Raw genomic sequence first — 12,672 nt, 5'->3', positions numbered from 1 at the left:
GCAGTCAAAGATGACTTTAAAAGGTTTTTAAAAGTATTAATAGATGGAAGCGATACTAGATTTAAAGTGTTTTGGAGTTCATTCCAGGCATTTGGTGCATATGATGAGAAAGCTTTTTTACCAATGGCTGTTTTTGTTGATGGAATAATTAATAGTATTTTCTTTGACAACCTTGTCCTGTAAACACTATTTTGGTAAATTAGCAAATTTGAAATATAGACGGGTAATTTACCCATTAGTGCTCTAGCAATAAAAATCAATAAATGGATTTTCCTTCTGAGGGAGAGGGAGGGCCATTGTACAGTTTCATACAGAGTGCAGTGGTGAGTCCTAGCTGCTGCACCTGTAATGAAACGTAAAGCTGAGTGGTACAGTACATCTAGTTTTTTAATAAAAATGAACTAGAGTGCATATAAATTAGGTCACCATAATCCAAAACTGATAGAAATGTGCTCTGCACCAACCTTTTCCTTACTGAATAAGGAAAGCACTTCTTTAATCTAAAATAAAAACCTAACTTGGGTCTGAGTTTGTTTTAAAAGGCTCTCAATATGGACCCCAAAAGACAATTCATCATCCAACCAAATACCTAGGTATTTGTAGGAAGTCACTCTCTCTATTAGAGAACCACTTTGTGTTAAAATAGTAAAGAGAATGAGAATGTGAACATGTAAAAACCATTAATTTTGTTTTTTTAGCATTTAATACCAACTTTAGTCCTACCAGAGATTTTTGTACCTGACTAAAGGCAGACTGTAAATTATAAATTGCTTCCTTCAATGGCATAGCAGAAGTGTACAAAATAGTATCATCTGCATACAGATGAGCCTTAGCTTGGTTCAGATGCAAACCTAAATTATTTATATAAATGGAAAATAAAATATGGCCCAAAACTGATCCTTGAGGGACGCCCATTTTTACTTCTAGCAGGGATGAAGTACAGTTATCTAATGCCACACACTGAGTTCTACCACTCAAGTAATTAGAAAACCACTTTAGCACATTGCTACTAAAACCTATGTTTTGCAATCTTTGCAGAAGAAGATGATGGTCAACAGTGTTGAATGCTTTAGATAAATCAATAAATAAAGCAGCACAAGACTGTTTGTCATCCAAAGCATTAACAATATCATTCATAACAGAGGTTACAGCCGCAATTGTACTATGTCCTTGCCGGAAACCAGACTGAGTGGGATTTAAAATACAATTGTCAGCTAAAAAATGTTTTAGTTGCTCATTTATTAGAGACTCAAACAATTTAGCCAAGAGAGATATTCTGGAGATTGGTCGATAATTGTCTAAGGCTGACGGGTCTCCACCTTTTAATAATTGGAGGACAAATGCAGATTTCCATGACTTGGGGATAGAACCACTGTATAGACTAAGATTAAAAATGGAGGTAATATGATCAGCAATCAAGTTTTCAGCAGTTTTAAGGAAATATGGCTCAATCTGGTCTGGTCCAGCAGACTTTTTATAGTCCAAGCCTAACAGTGCCTCTCGTACTTCAGAGACAGATATAGGAGTAAAGATAAAATTATTTATATACAGTTCATCTGAGTAAATAAACTCAGATGAACTGTAATAAAGTGAGAGAGAATTATACTGCACTTTATGTCAGAATGATTGATTTATGGCACCCCATAAAAATATTCCCAATTTAATATTGGACTTTGTGTGTTTTTGAAGTGAGAATGTTTGAAAACGATCAAAAAGTATTCAAAAATGGTGCTTAAAACTTTAAAATGTAAAAGTGTATCGGGGTGACAGACATGGGTTTTAAGGGATGTTTTTATTAAAGAAAGTTTTTTTTTCACATATTTGAATGTTTTTAAAAAGACATTAATGAATTGTACAATTAAAACACAAAGACAATTTAAAATGTTGTTAGATTTTCTGAAACAAAAGTATCAAACAAATGCATTAACATTAAGTGTATTAAACAATAGTTGTTAAAAGACAAATGGGGTTTTCAAGCAAAACACTTCTAACATTTACTGTTAACGTTTTAGCAAAAAATAATTCTTACACTGATCCGTGAAACACGTCCTTTCTCATCACTGGCAAATTCAGAATGAAGGCAGAACGGCCTGTGAAAACGCTCCTGAGTCTCCGCCCCTAACACGCCTCCAAACATCGATGTCATCCTCCCCTAACAGGCCCACCTCAACACCGAAAGATAGAATGTGTATATTTAAAAAGCCCAGTTAAATAATTAAACACAAGATTTTAACAAAAAGTATCAAACAAACGCATTAGCATTAAGTATATTAAACAATAGGTGTTAAAGGACAAATGTTTTTTTAAAAAGCAAAAACATTTCTAACCCTGCAATTTACTGTTAATGTTTTAGCAATAAATAATTCTTACACTGCACCATGAAAGACATCCTATCTCTTCGTTGTCAAATACAGAATGAAGTCAGAATGTCCTGTGAAATCGGTCCCAAGTCTCCGCCCCTAACACGCCCCCCCAACACCGGAGGGATAGATGAGAGCAGAGATGCACATTTAAATGGTAATAAAATAAAATAACGCTTATAAATGATGTTTTAACATTCTTTAGTTCATTAACTGTTTATTAATTTGAGTTCATTAATTGATTTATTCACTCTTTGATCACCTCATCATCCACCTCTCCCACTGGGGGGAATTTATATATGGAGTAAAGTATATTGAAACTGTTTAAAACTATGTGCTTTAAAATTTAAAAACATGAAACGTGGGAGGTAAACAGTTTTTTCACACACATGTAACACTTTCACATCATGCAACTTTAAAGTGATGCGGTTTGTTAAAAACAAAAAACGTACTCGGTTACTAACGTAACCTCGGTTCCCTGAGATACGGAACGAGTACTGCGTATGGGGAAAGGTCTCCCTTTTTCCCCGCTGCTGAAGCCTTTTTCAATAACGCAGTGTAACTGCATCGTCATTGGTTCACTCATAGACAAGTTGTTGAACCAATGACGGCGCGGCATAGCTGCGCGGCCTATGGCGACAAAGCGCGCGAATATTTCCGCCGAAATGGGCGGGGTTAGGGGCTATATAAGCAGGCGTTTCGCCATAGGATTTCAGTATAATCGACTGAAGCGACGACCCTGAAGCCGCAGCCTCGTGGCACGGCAAGTGACGCAGTACTCGTTCCGTATCTCAGGGAACCGAGGTTACGTTAGTAACCGAGTACGTTCCCTTTCGATACTTCACTCGTACTGCGTATGGGGAACGAATTCAACCACGCCGTGCCACGGCTGGGAACGATATAGCCTGTATTTGGACACATGGGAGGGGGTCCAAAAAGACAAGCGAGAAGGCAAAGCCTTAACCGAACCCTAGTTACACTTAAGGAAATAATTCCTGGGGTTGTGTGAGGCGGAACTCACCAGAGGGCGCTTAATCACACTGAAAGAACCCGAGCTTGCAAGATCGGGACATCGAGATGATAGAATCTGACAAAAGTGGACGGCGAAGACCAGCCGGCCGCCTCACAGATGTCTTGAATGGAAACTCCGTTGGACCAAGCCCACGAGGAAGCCATTCCTCTAGTGGAGTGGGCCCTGACTCCTATGGGGCAGTCCGCACCCAGTGAGGAGTAGCACAGGTTAATAGCGTCCACTATCCAACAGGAAAGGCGCTGTTTTGAGACCGGAGACCCCTTGGTGCGGCCACCAAAACAAACAAAGAGCTGATCCGACTGCCTGAAAGGCTGCGATCGCTCCACATAGGTTCTCAATGCCCTGACTGGGCAGAGTAGCTCCAGCTCTCGTTCATCCGCCGACGGAGGAAGAGTAGAAAGCGAGATGACCTGAGGAACGTAGCCATGCCTAGGTTTCAGAACGACCTTCGAGTCTCCAGGCCCAAATTCAAGGCATGCAGGGCTCACAGAGAGGGCCTGCAAATCGCCAACGCGCTTAACCGATGCCAGTGCTAACAGCAGAGTGGTCTTTAGCGTTAGGGGCCTGAGATCGGCTGAACCCATTGGCTCAAAGGGGGTTCCCTTTAAGGCCCTGAGGACCAGTGAGAGGTCCCAAGTGGGAACGGTGAGGGGACGAGGAGGATTCAATCGCCTAGCACCCCTCAGGAAACAGATTACAAGGCCGTTACGTCCCACTGATTGGCCAGCAATGGGAGCATGGAAGGCCGCAATGGCTGCTACGTAAACCTTAAGAGTAGAAGGGGTGCGCCCCATTTCCAAGCGTTCTTGGAGGAAAGACAGTATGAAGGATACGTCACTCTCCACAGGGTCTATGTTGCGTGAGGAACACCAATCAACAAAGACAGACCATTTCTGGTCATAGAGGTGTCTCATGGACGGGGATCTAGCCTGAGAAATGGTATTTAGGACGTCCCCGGGGAGGCTGGTCGGCTCCCATCGAGGGACCAGAGGTGCAGAGCCCAAAGCTCCGGCTGTGGGTGCCAGATTGTTCTGTTTGCCTGAGAGAGGAGGTCCCGTCTCAGGGGAATTGGCCACGGGGCTCTCAGGGAGAGCTTGAACAGCTCCGAGGACCAAACCTGGTTCCTCCAGAGCGGGGCCACCAGAAGGACTCTGTGTTGGTCTTCTCTGATGCGCCTGATGACCTGAGGGATCAGTGCGATCGGAGGGAAGGCGTAAAGGAGCGTGCTGGGCCATGTATGGGCCAGAGCATCGACTTCCTTTGAGAAAAATGTTGGGCAATGAGAGTTGTCTTCTGAGGCGAAGAGGTCTATCTCTGCCCTCCCGAAGAACTCCCAAATCTTGAGGACTACTTGGGGGTGGAGCATCCACTCGTCGGAGGGGATGTTGCTCCGTGACAACATGTCTGCGCCCAGATTGTTCCTGCCAGGAACATGAGTCGCTCTGAGCGACTGAACCCTCAGAAGAGCCCATTCCAGAAGACGTTTCGCCAGAGCGCATAAGCGGCTGGACGAGAGACCGCCCTGGTGGTTTAAATATGACACCACTGTCATACTGTCCGATCGGACTAGAACATGACGTCCTGTCAAGTGAGCCTGAAAAGACTGAAGGGCCTTCATCACTGCTAGCATCTCTAGACAGTTGATGTGTAGACGGCTTTCCTTGTGACTCCACGAGCCGAAGGCCAGTCTGCCCTCGCACACAGCGCCCCAACCCGAGTTGGAAGTGTCCGTTGAGAGCACCGTCCTTCGGATCTGTGGTGTTCCAGCTCGGCTCGTGAACGGGCTAGAATGAGCCAGTCGTCGAGATAATTTACCCGGATTCCCATTTGCCTCAGAGGGGAAAGCGCCACGTCCATGCACTTGGTGAAAGTGTGAGGAGCCAGAGACAGCCCGAAGGGCAGGACCGTATATTGGTAGGCCACTCCTTCGTATGCGAATCTCAAGAATCGTCTGTGACGGGGGGCTATCTGGATGTGAAAATACGCATCCTTCAGGTCCAGCGAGCAGAACCAGTCCTCGGGGCAAATGTGCGCGAGGATCTGTTTCAGCGTCAGCATTTTGAACTTCCGTCACATGAGGGAGTGATTCAAAAGTCTGAAGTCTAGAATGGGTCTGAGACCACCATCCTTCTTGGGGACCAGAAAGTAGCGGCTGTAAAAGCCTGACTCGCTCTCTGTCGGGGAAACTATTTCCACAGCTCCCTTTCTTAGCAACGTCATAACTTTGGCTCGGAGGACATGCGCGTCGTCCGGATTGACCGAGGTTTGAAGCACCCCGCCGAAGCGAGGGGGCCGACGTGCAAACTGGAGCGAGTAGCCCTGGGTTACGATCCCCATAACCCATTCTGACACATCGGGGATGGCCTGCCAGGCCTCGGCCCGAGTGGCAAGGGGTTGAATGATATCGGGTGACAGACCGCCGTTGAGGGGGTCGTACACCGAGAGGGGTGGAAGAGGAAATTTGCTCTTTTTTAGATGAGGTAAAATATTGTTCGCCGTGAAAACGGCGTTTGGAGTGGGCGCAACAGGTGTGGGCCCAGCTGTCACTTGGAGCATGTTTCCCACGCCCGGAATTAAACGAGGCGGAGGGGAAATTACTCGTGGGAGCTTTTGGGGCGGTCCGGTCGCAACGGGACGATCCCCCATCCTCTTCCTTCCTGACGAATCAGGACGACTTCGGAGGCACCGGGTCCAGCACAATCTTGGGCCGGGGTCCCTGGCGTCTCGGGAAGGGAGGGCGCTTCGCAGGGCGCGAGCGCTGGCGATGCTCCTTGGGTGGCGCTGCCTGTGTTGCGGGTGGAGCTGGCTTGTTCTGCTGAGCCGGCGCAGTCCTGGGGCGGCTGGACGCAGAAGCAGAGCTGGAGCGCTTCGGCAGGAAATGCCTCATAGCCTGAGACGATTTCTGCGCAGCAGTAAAGCGCTCGGTGAAGCCGTCCACTGCAGGCCCGAAGAGACCAGAGAGAGAGACCGGGGCGTCTAAGAAGACCGCCTTGTCCAGGTCCTTGATCTCCATTATGTTGGAGAGCCACAGGTGGCGCTCCAACACTACCAGGCTGGCCATGGAACGCCCAATGGCCTGGGCCATGGCCTTCGTGGCTCGCAGGGCAAGGCCGGTGGCGCTGCGAAGGTCCTTGAAAGCCGGCGCGTCAATTCCAGACTCGTCCAGCGAGCGGAGGAGTTTGGCCTGGAAGACCTGAAATATGGCCATTGTATGGAGCGCGGAGGCAGCCTGGCCCGCCGAGGTGTAAGCCCGTCCAGCCAAAGTAGAGGTGGTCCGACAGGGCTTGGAAGGAAGGGCCCTCTTAGTCTTCCATCCCACAGCCGCGGGAGGGCAGAGGTGAGCAGCCACCACTTCGTCTAGGGGTGGCAGGTGCTCGTATCCCTTCTCTTCGGCGCCATCGACGGCGGTGAGGGCGGAGCGGTGCGTTGTGTGAAGGCGGGCGGAATACGGAGCGCGCCACGACTTCGTGAGCTCCTCGTGGACCTCAGGAAAAAAGGGCGCTGAGCGCTGGCGAGGTGCTTGGCGGCGGCCTGGCAGGAACGACTCGTCCAGGCGGCTGCGAGACGGCTCCTCTGGAGGGGCCCACTCGAGGTCCAGCTCTTCCACGGCTCTGGACAGGATGCGGAAAAGCTCGGCATCCATGCCCTGGCCGTGCTCAATGGGCTCCAAGGGAGGCGGGGGAGCGGGGTCATCCGGCTCGCCAGCCCATCCTTCCGCTTCGGAAGCCGCAAGTGACATGGAGTCATCCTGCTCGTCGTCTGTTCCTCCGAATGAGACGAGGTCACTTGCTTCGGCAGAGGGACGCTGCTCAGGGCGAGAGAACAAGACGGGAGAGAGTTCCCTCGGAGGAGAAGACGAGGCACGCGGGGGCTGGGCCGGCGTGAGCTCGCCTAACTCCGGGCGCTGAGTCGCTCTACCCCGCTGTCTCTTCCTGGCCGGTTCGCGGGAGGAAGGAGATGGGAGGGCGTGAGCGGCGAGATCGCCATCCGTGAAGAAGGCGACCCGCGAGCGCAGGGAACTGAGACTCATGCACTCGCAGTGTGGGCATGAGTCTCCAGCAAGCGCGCCGTCCGCATGGGGCTTGCCCAGGCAGGCGACGCACTCGCTGTGTCCATCGCTGTCGTGCAGGGGGGCCCTGCACGTAGCACATGAGTGACGGGGCATCGTGAGATGCCGGTGCCGTGAAAACGGCAGTTGGGTGGCTCTTTGTAGAGCGGCGAGGGCCGCGGGTGAAGCTCTCAGGAAGCGGCCGGGAGCGGGAAGCGGGAGGCGGCGGCTCGACGACGGCGCTGTCCTCAACCGGCGAGTCCGCTGCGGGAGCCTCTTCAGACGACGGCGAGAGCTGTCAGGAAGGCGGCGAGCTTCTTCGGCTTCAGGCGGAGATCAGCGAAGAGAAGTAGAGGTCGTCGCTGAAGGAGAAAAACTGAAATCCTATGGCGAAACGCCTGCTTATATAGCCCCTAACCCCGCCCATTTCGGAGGGAATATTCGCGCGCTTTGTCGCCATAGGCCGCGCAGCTATGCCGCGCCGTCATTGGTTCAACAACTTGTCTATGAGTGAACCAATGACGATGCAGTTACACTGCGTTATTGAAAAAGGCTTCAGCAGCGGGGAAAAAGGGAGACCTTTCCCCATACGCAGTACGAGTGAAGTATCGAAAGGGAACGTAGGGTAGCATTCAAGGCAAGGCAAGGCAATTTTATTTGTATAGCACATTTCATACACAATGGTAATTCAAAGTGCTTTACATAAAGAAGAATAATAAAGATAAAACATAAGGAATAACAGTAAAACAGATAATTTTGCTATCTGGATGGAAGAGCTAGGAAGTCTTAGGGAGTTTTGTGTTGTTGTTGTTGTCCGTCAGAGTGGATCTAAACCTCACACGACAGGACCGCTCTCTAGCGACCTGTAAGGCACTTCAAACTGATAAACAAAGTTTCAATCTCCTCTTTTGCCAAGACACCTCAAACTGCGCCACACAGCCCTAATCCCCCTTCCGGAGATATCTTATCTATGCAACACAGTTCAAATTTCCCCTTTGGAAATTTCCCCTTTGGAAAGTGTACTGACTGTAATCCAGAGATATCTTAATCATCCATCACAGCTCAAATTTCCCCATGGTTTGTCCAAATTTACCAAATTTTAACCTAATCACAAATGCTTTCTTCCTAATTCTCCCAACTTTTTCAAACAGACAGCAATATTTAAAATGCATTAAAAATATATAAAAGAAATAACAAGATAAAATACATTAAAATGAAATAAAAACAGGAAAAGTTATTCAGGCATAGTAAATATGATATCAGAAAAGGTCCTGCGAGTAGCTGCATGTTTGACCAAACTCAGAGAGCAGTCTTTATCTAAAACTGTACATATAGACAAACTACTAAAAATTGTAAACAGTGTCATCTGCTAGTGGAAAAATGGCATTTACAAATTACAATCTTTTGTTCTTTCATTATAGCTAAATGTATCTTATATGTCGTACACACATAAATTGTGTACGTATAATTCCTGTATAATGATTGTTTGAATTTCTTCTTTAAAAGGGTATGCAATGTTATAGTTCTCAAATGAGCTTGCATTACAACAGCATTGCATAGACTCTAACAAAACTGTATACTATAATACACGTATTCTTTAACGTCATGCTGGGATGTTGAAAGAAATGAATTGTTAAAAAGAATCGGTTTTGTCAAAAGTTCAGTCATACAACTAAAAAGATGCTTAAATGAATGGTTCTGTGTTCATCACATGTGATGATTTGCAAAAACCTTCACTGAAAGCAACCAGAGAGGAGTATTCGGCTAAGAACATACACAGACTGATGAATAAAATGCTACCAGTGATCTTGATAGTCTTTATAATGTGACTAAGACCAGTGAAGGGGGTAAAAATGCCTATCACAATAAATCAAGAGTGGACTTCTGTATGCAGTATGACACTTTTTCTTACATGATGTCGCTTCTTTCTTCTTGAATTTAGATGTGAGAATTTATTGTGCTCACATAATTTGTTCAAAGATCATGTTTGAGATATATCTATAGCTTTACTACAGTGTGTGACTTTGATTACCCTCCTCAAACTGAATGAAATCATAGCTTTCATCTTTCAAAGCTTTACTGAAACCTTTCAAATGGTGTGAATAATGGGTACTAACGTACAAATAGCGTATAATACAAGTTGAAAGTGTGTATAATTCATGTTCACAAGTGAAAATGACCTATTCTTTTCTTTGTTTATTATGAATCTTCAGTCAGATCCTTGTATCACATGATTGTAGCATGTCTCAAACTTTGAAATAAGTCCTATTTCAACACCACTGGGAAAATGATTTTTGTCTAATAGTCTGTCAAAAGAAAAAAATAATGTGGTTTAGTCATATTTAAAAAACAAAACAAACAAACAAAAATCTTAAAAACATTGTATCAAAAGTATTTGGTAGCCTGATATTCTTGTTTCATCATGTATTAACTTCATATTTATTAGGCCGATGAAAGTAGTATGTAGAAATAATAAAAGCACATTTTATAAAACAAAGAATGGCATTGTGTCAGAACAAACGGGTATGAATATATGTTTGCTTTAACTTTTTTAACAAATGTAACGCAGTATTTTATTTTTGGTAAAACTATCTTACGTTTGTAAGGTTTTCATCCATTGTCATGAGCCTTTGGCTATCCTTAACAGTTTCATTGTGTGAGGAACTGTGTAATATCTAATTGTTAAAAACATTGCAGCAAAAATATTTTGTCATTATTCTTTTGTTTTATATTTACTAGGAATTGAAACTTTATAGAAATAAGAAATGTGTGGTTTTTAAAACAAAGAAACATATTTAACAGATATACTAGGTTTTAACAGCAAGCACGTTTTCTACTGCAGAGTCTGATGTGGGCATGTCTGGTAGGGGTTTGGCCTAATCTTTGGTTTTTAAGGGAAATTAAACAATCTCAGGGGACCGACTGAACCCTGTGGAGTCACATCTTCTGAAAGACCCTGGCATGTGTGGATTCACTCAGTTGAAGAAATGTTGTTTATAGGGTCACTTTAAATCATTGGGGGTCAAATGGCATCCTTCCTGTTAGTGTCATCAGTGTGACACACAGATATTTTTTTAAATTGTACATGTGTAGATATTATTTTGAGTAGATAATATATATTTTTGTATATTTTCAGTGAAGGGTATATGTTTCCACAGTGACAAATGCACACTTGTGCCATTCTAGATCATAGATAGTACAGAATGTCAGATGCAGAGTTCAGGCACAGCAAAATAGCATGACAACATATGACCACTTTTTTTATTATTTGAAGTTTAAAGTAAAATCATGCTTTGAAATAATGAGTAAAATTAAATATTAGCACAAGATAATTTTTTTTCATGGAAACAGCACAGAGGAACGTCTGATCTCTCTCTCTCTCTCTCTAAAAATGTGTGATTTTCTCAAAGATACGACTTAAACTAAACAAGAGTAATGTTGAGCCCTCGTTCTGAGTTACGTGAGTTGTGGTCACAGGGGTCACAGAGGTCAAAGGTCATCATCAATCATTTTGACACAAGCTGCATCATATCACTACTCCTATTGTTTAATATACTTAATGCTAATGCGTTTGTTTGATACTTTTTGTTAAAATCTTGTGTTTAATTATTTAACTGGGCTTTTTAAATATACACATTCTATCTTTCGGTGTTGAGGTGGGCCTGTTAGGGGAGGATGACATCGATGTTTGGAGGCGTGTTAGGGGCGGAGACTCAGGAGCGTTTTCACAGGCCGTTCTGCCTTCATTCTGAATTTGCCAGTGATGAGAAAGGACGTGTTTCACGGATCAGTGTAAGAATTATTTTTTGCTAAAACGTTAACAGTAAATGTTAGAAGTGTTTTGCTTGAAAACCCCATTTGTCTTTTAACAACTATTGTTTAATACACTTAATGTTAATGCATTTGTTTGATACTTTTGTTTCAGAAAATCTAACAACATTTTAAATTGTCTTTGTGTTTTAATTGTACAATTCATTAATGTCTTTTTAAAAACATTCAAATATGTGAAAAAAAAACTTTCTTTAATAAAAACATCCCTTAAAACCCATGTCTGTCACCCCGATACACTTTTACATTTTAAAGTTTTAAGCACCATTTTTGAATACTTTTTGATCGTTTTCAAACATTCTCACTTCAAAAACACACAAAGTCCAAAACACAGTCATAAATTCCTTAGTGGGGGTAGTGGGGGGGAGGACAAAAACAGGTGGCCAAAACAGGTGTCCAGTCCGGTGGGAGGGGTGGAGGGAATATTTTTATGGGGTGCCATAAATCAATCATTCTGACATAAAGTGCAGTATAATTCTCTCTCTAAAGTGCTCTCACCTTCATTACTGCCATATCCAGTATCACTCTGGAGACTGTAAGCTGGATCACGAACAGTTTTTACTTGTATATCCTCCTTGAGTAGCATATTTCTAGCACAGTCTCTGTTTTGTATTGTCCCATTGTATTGATATTCGTTAACTAAGCAGTCCGGTGTGAAATGATTCACGCAGATAATAAACGAATTTCGACAGAACTGAGGGAGCATTTTCTGTAAAACCAAGTTAATTCACCTTGTTTTCAGCAGCTCAGATTTAGGGAGTAAATGGAGAGAGTTATGTGGATTAATCCATCCAGCTGCAGAACACCTAAAACGCTTGGGAGACATTATCATCAGTGCAGCAATGGCAGACTGTGTAAACTTGCTGTGAACTCGCTCAGGGCGGTTCTATGTTAAATCGGTCTGTCTGTTAACATTCGTGGGCGGGGCCTGTGGCTAATGTGACGTCACACTGCCAGGGATCTGGAAACGGCTTGTTCTGAGACACTGCTTATAATTTATGGGGATTAAAAAAATGAGTGGCTGGATTTTTATCACTATAGGGTGGTTGTGTACACACACTGCCAACACACATTTATGTCCATACACCATGCAAAAGTGAATTTTGCATAATAGGTCCCCTTTAAAAAGTAATCAGCTTTAGCTTTCCTTATCATCACAGCGCATCTATTTCATAATTTTCTGAAACAAAGCCAATCGGATTTTTGTTGGAATGCCTTGCTCTTGCCCAGGCGACATCCCGCTCATGAATCAAATTTGATAATATGGGTGAGAACCAGGGGTTATCTCGACCCTTAATGATATATCTTTTAAAAGGTGCATGTCAATTTATAATAGTGGTGAGCCCTTCATTAAAATACTTCCAGGCACACTCAATAATCAGGAATCAATGAAATTTTCTCCC

The sequence above is a fragment of the Chanodichthys erythropterus genome, chromosome 8 (genome assembly GCF_024489055.1).
Source record: "Chanodichthys erythropterus isolate Z2021 chromosome 8, ASM2448905v1, whole genome shotgun sequence".
In the NCBI taxonomy this organism is placed as follows: domain Eukaryota; kingdom Metazoa; phylum Chordata; class Actinopteri; order Cypriniformes; family Xenocyprididae; genus Chanodichthys; species Chanodichthys erythropterus.
Note: the sequence above shows the minus strand (reverse complement) of the source record.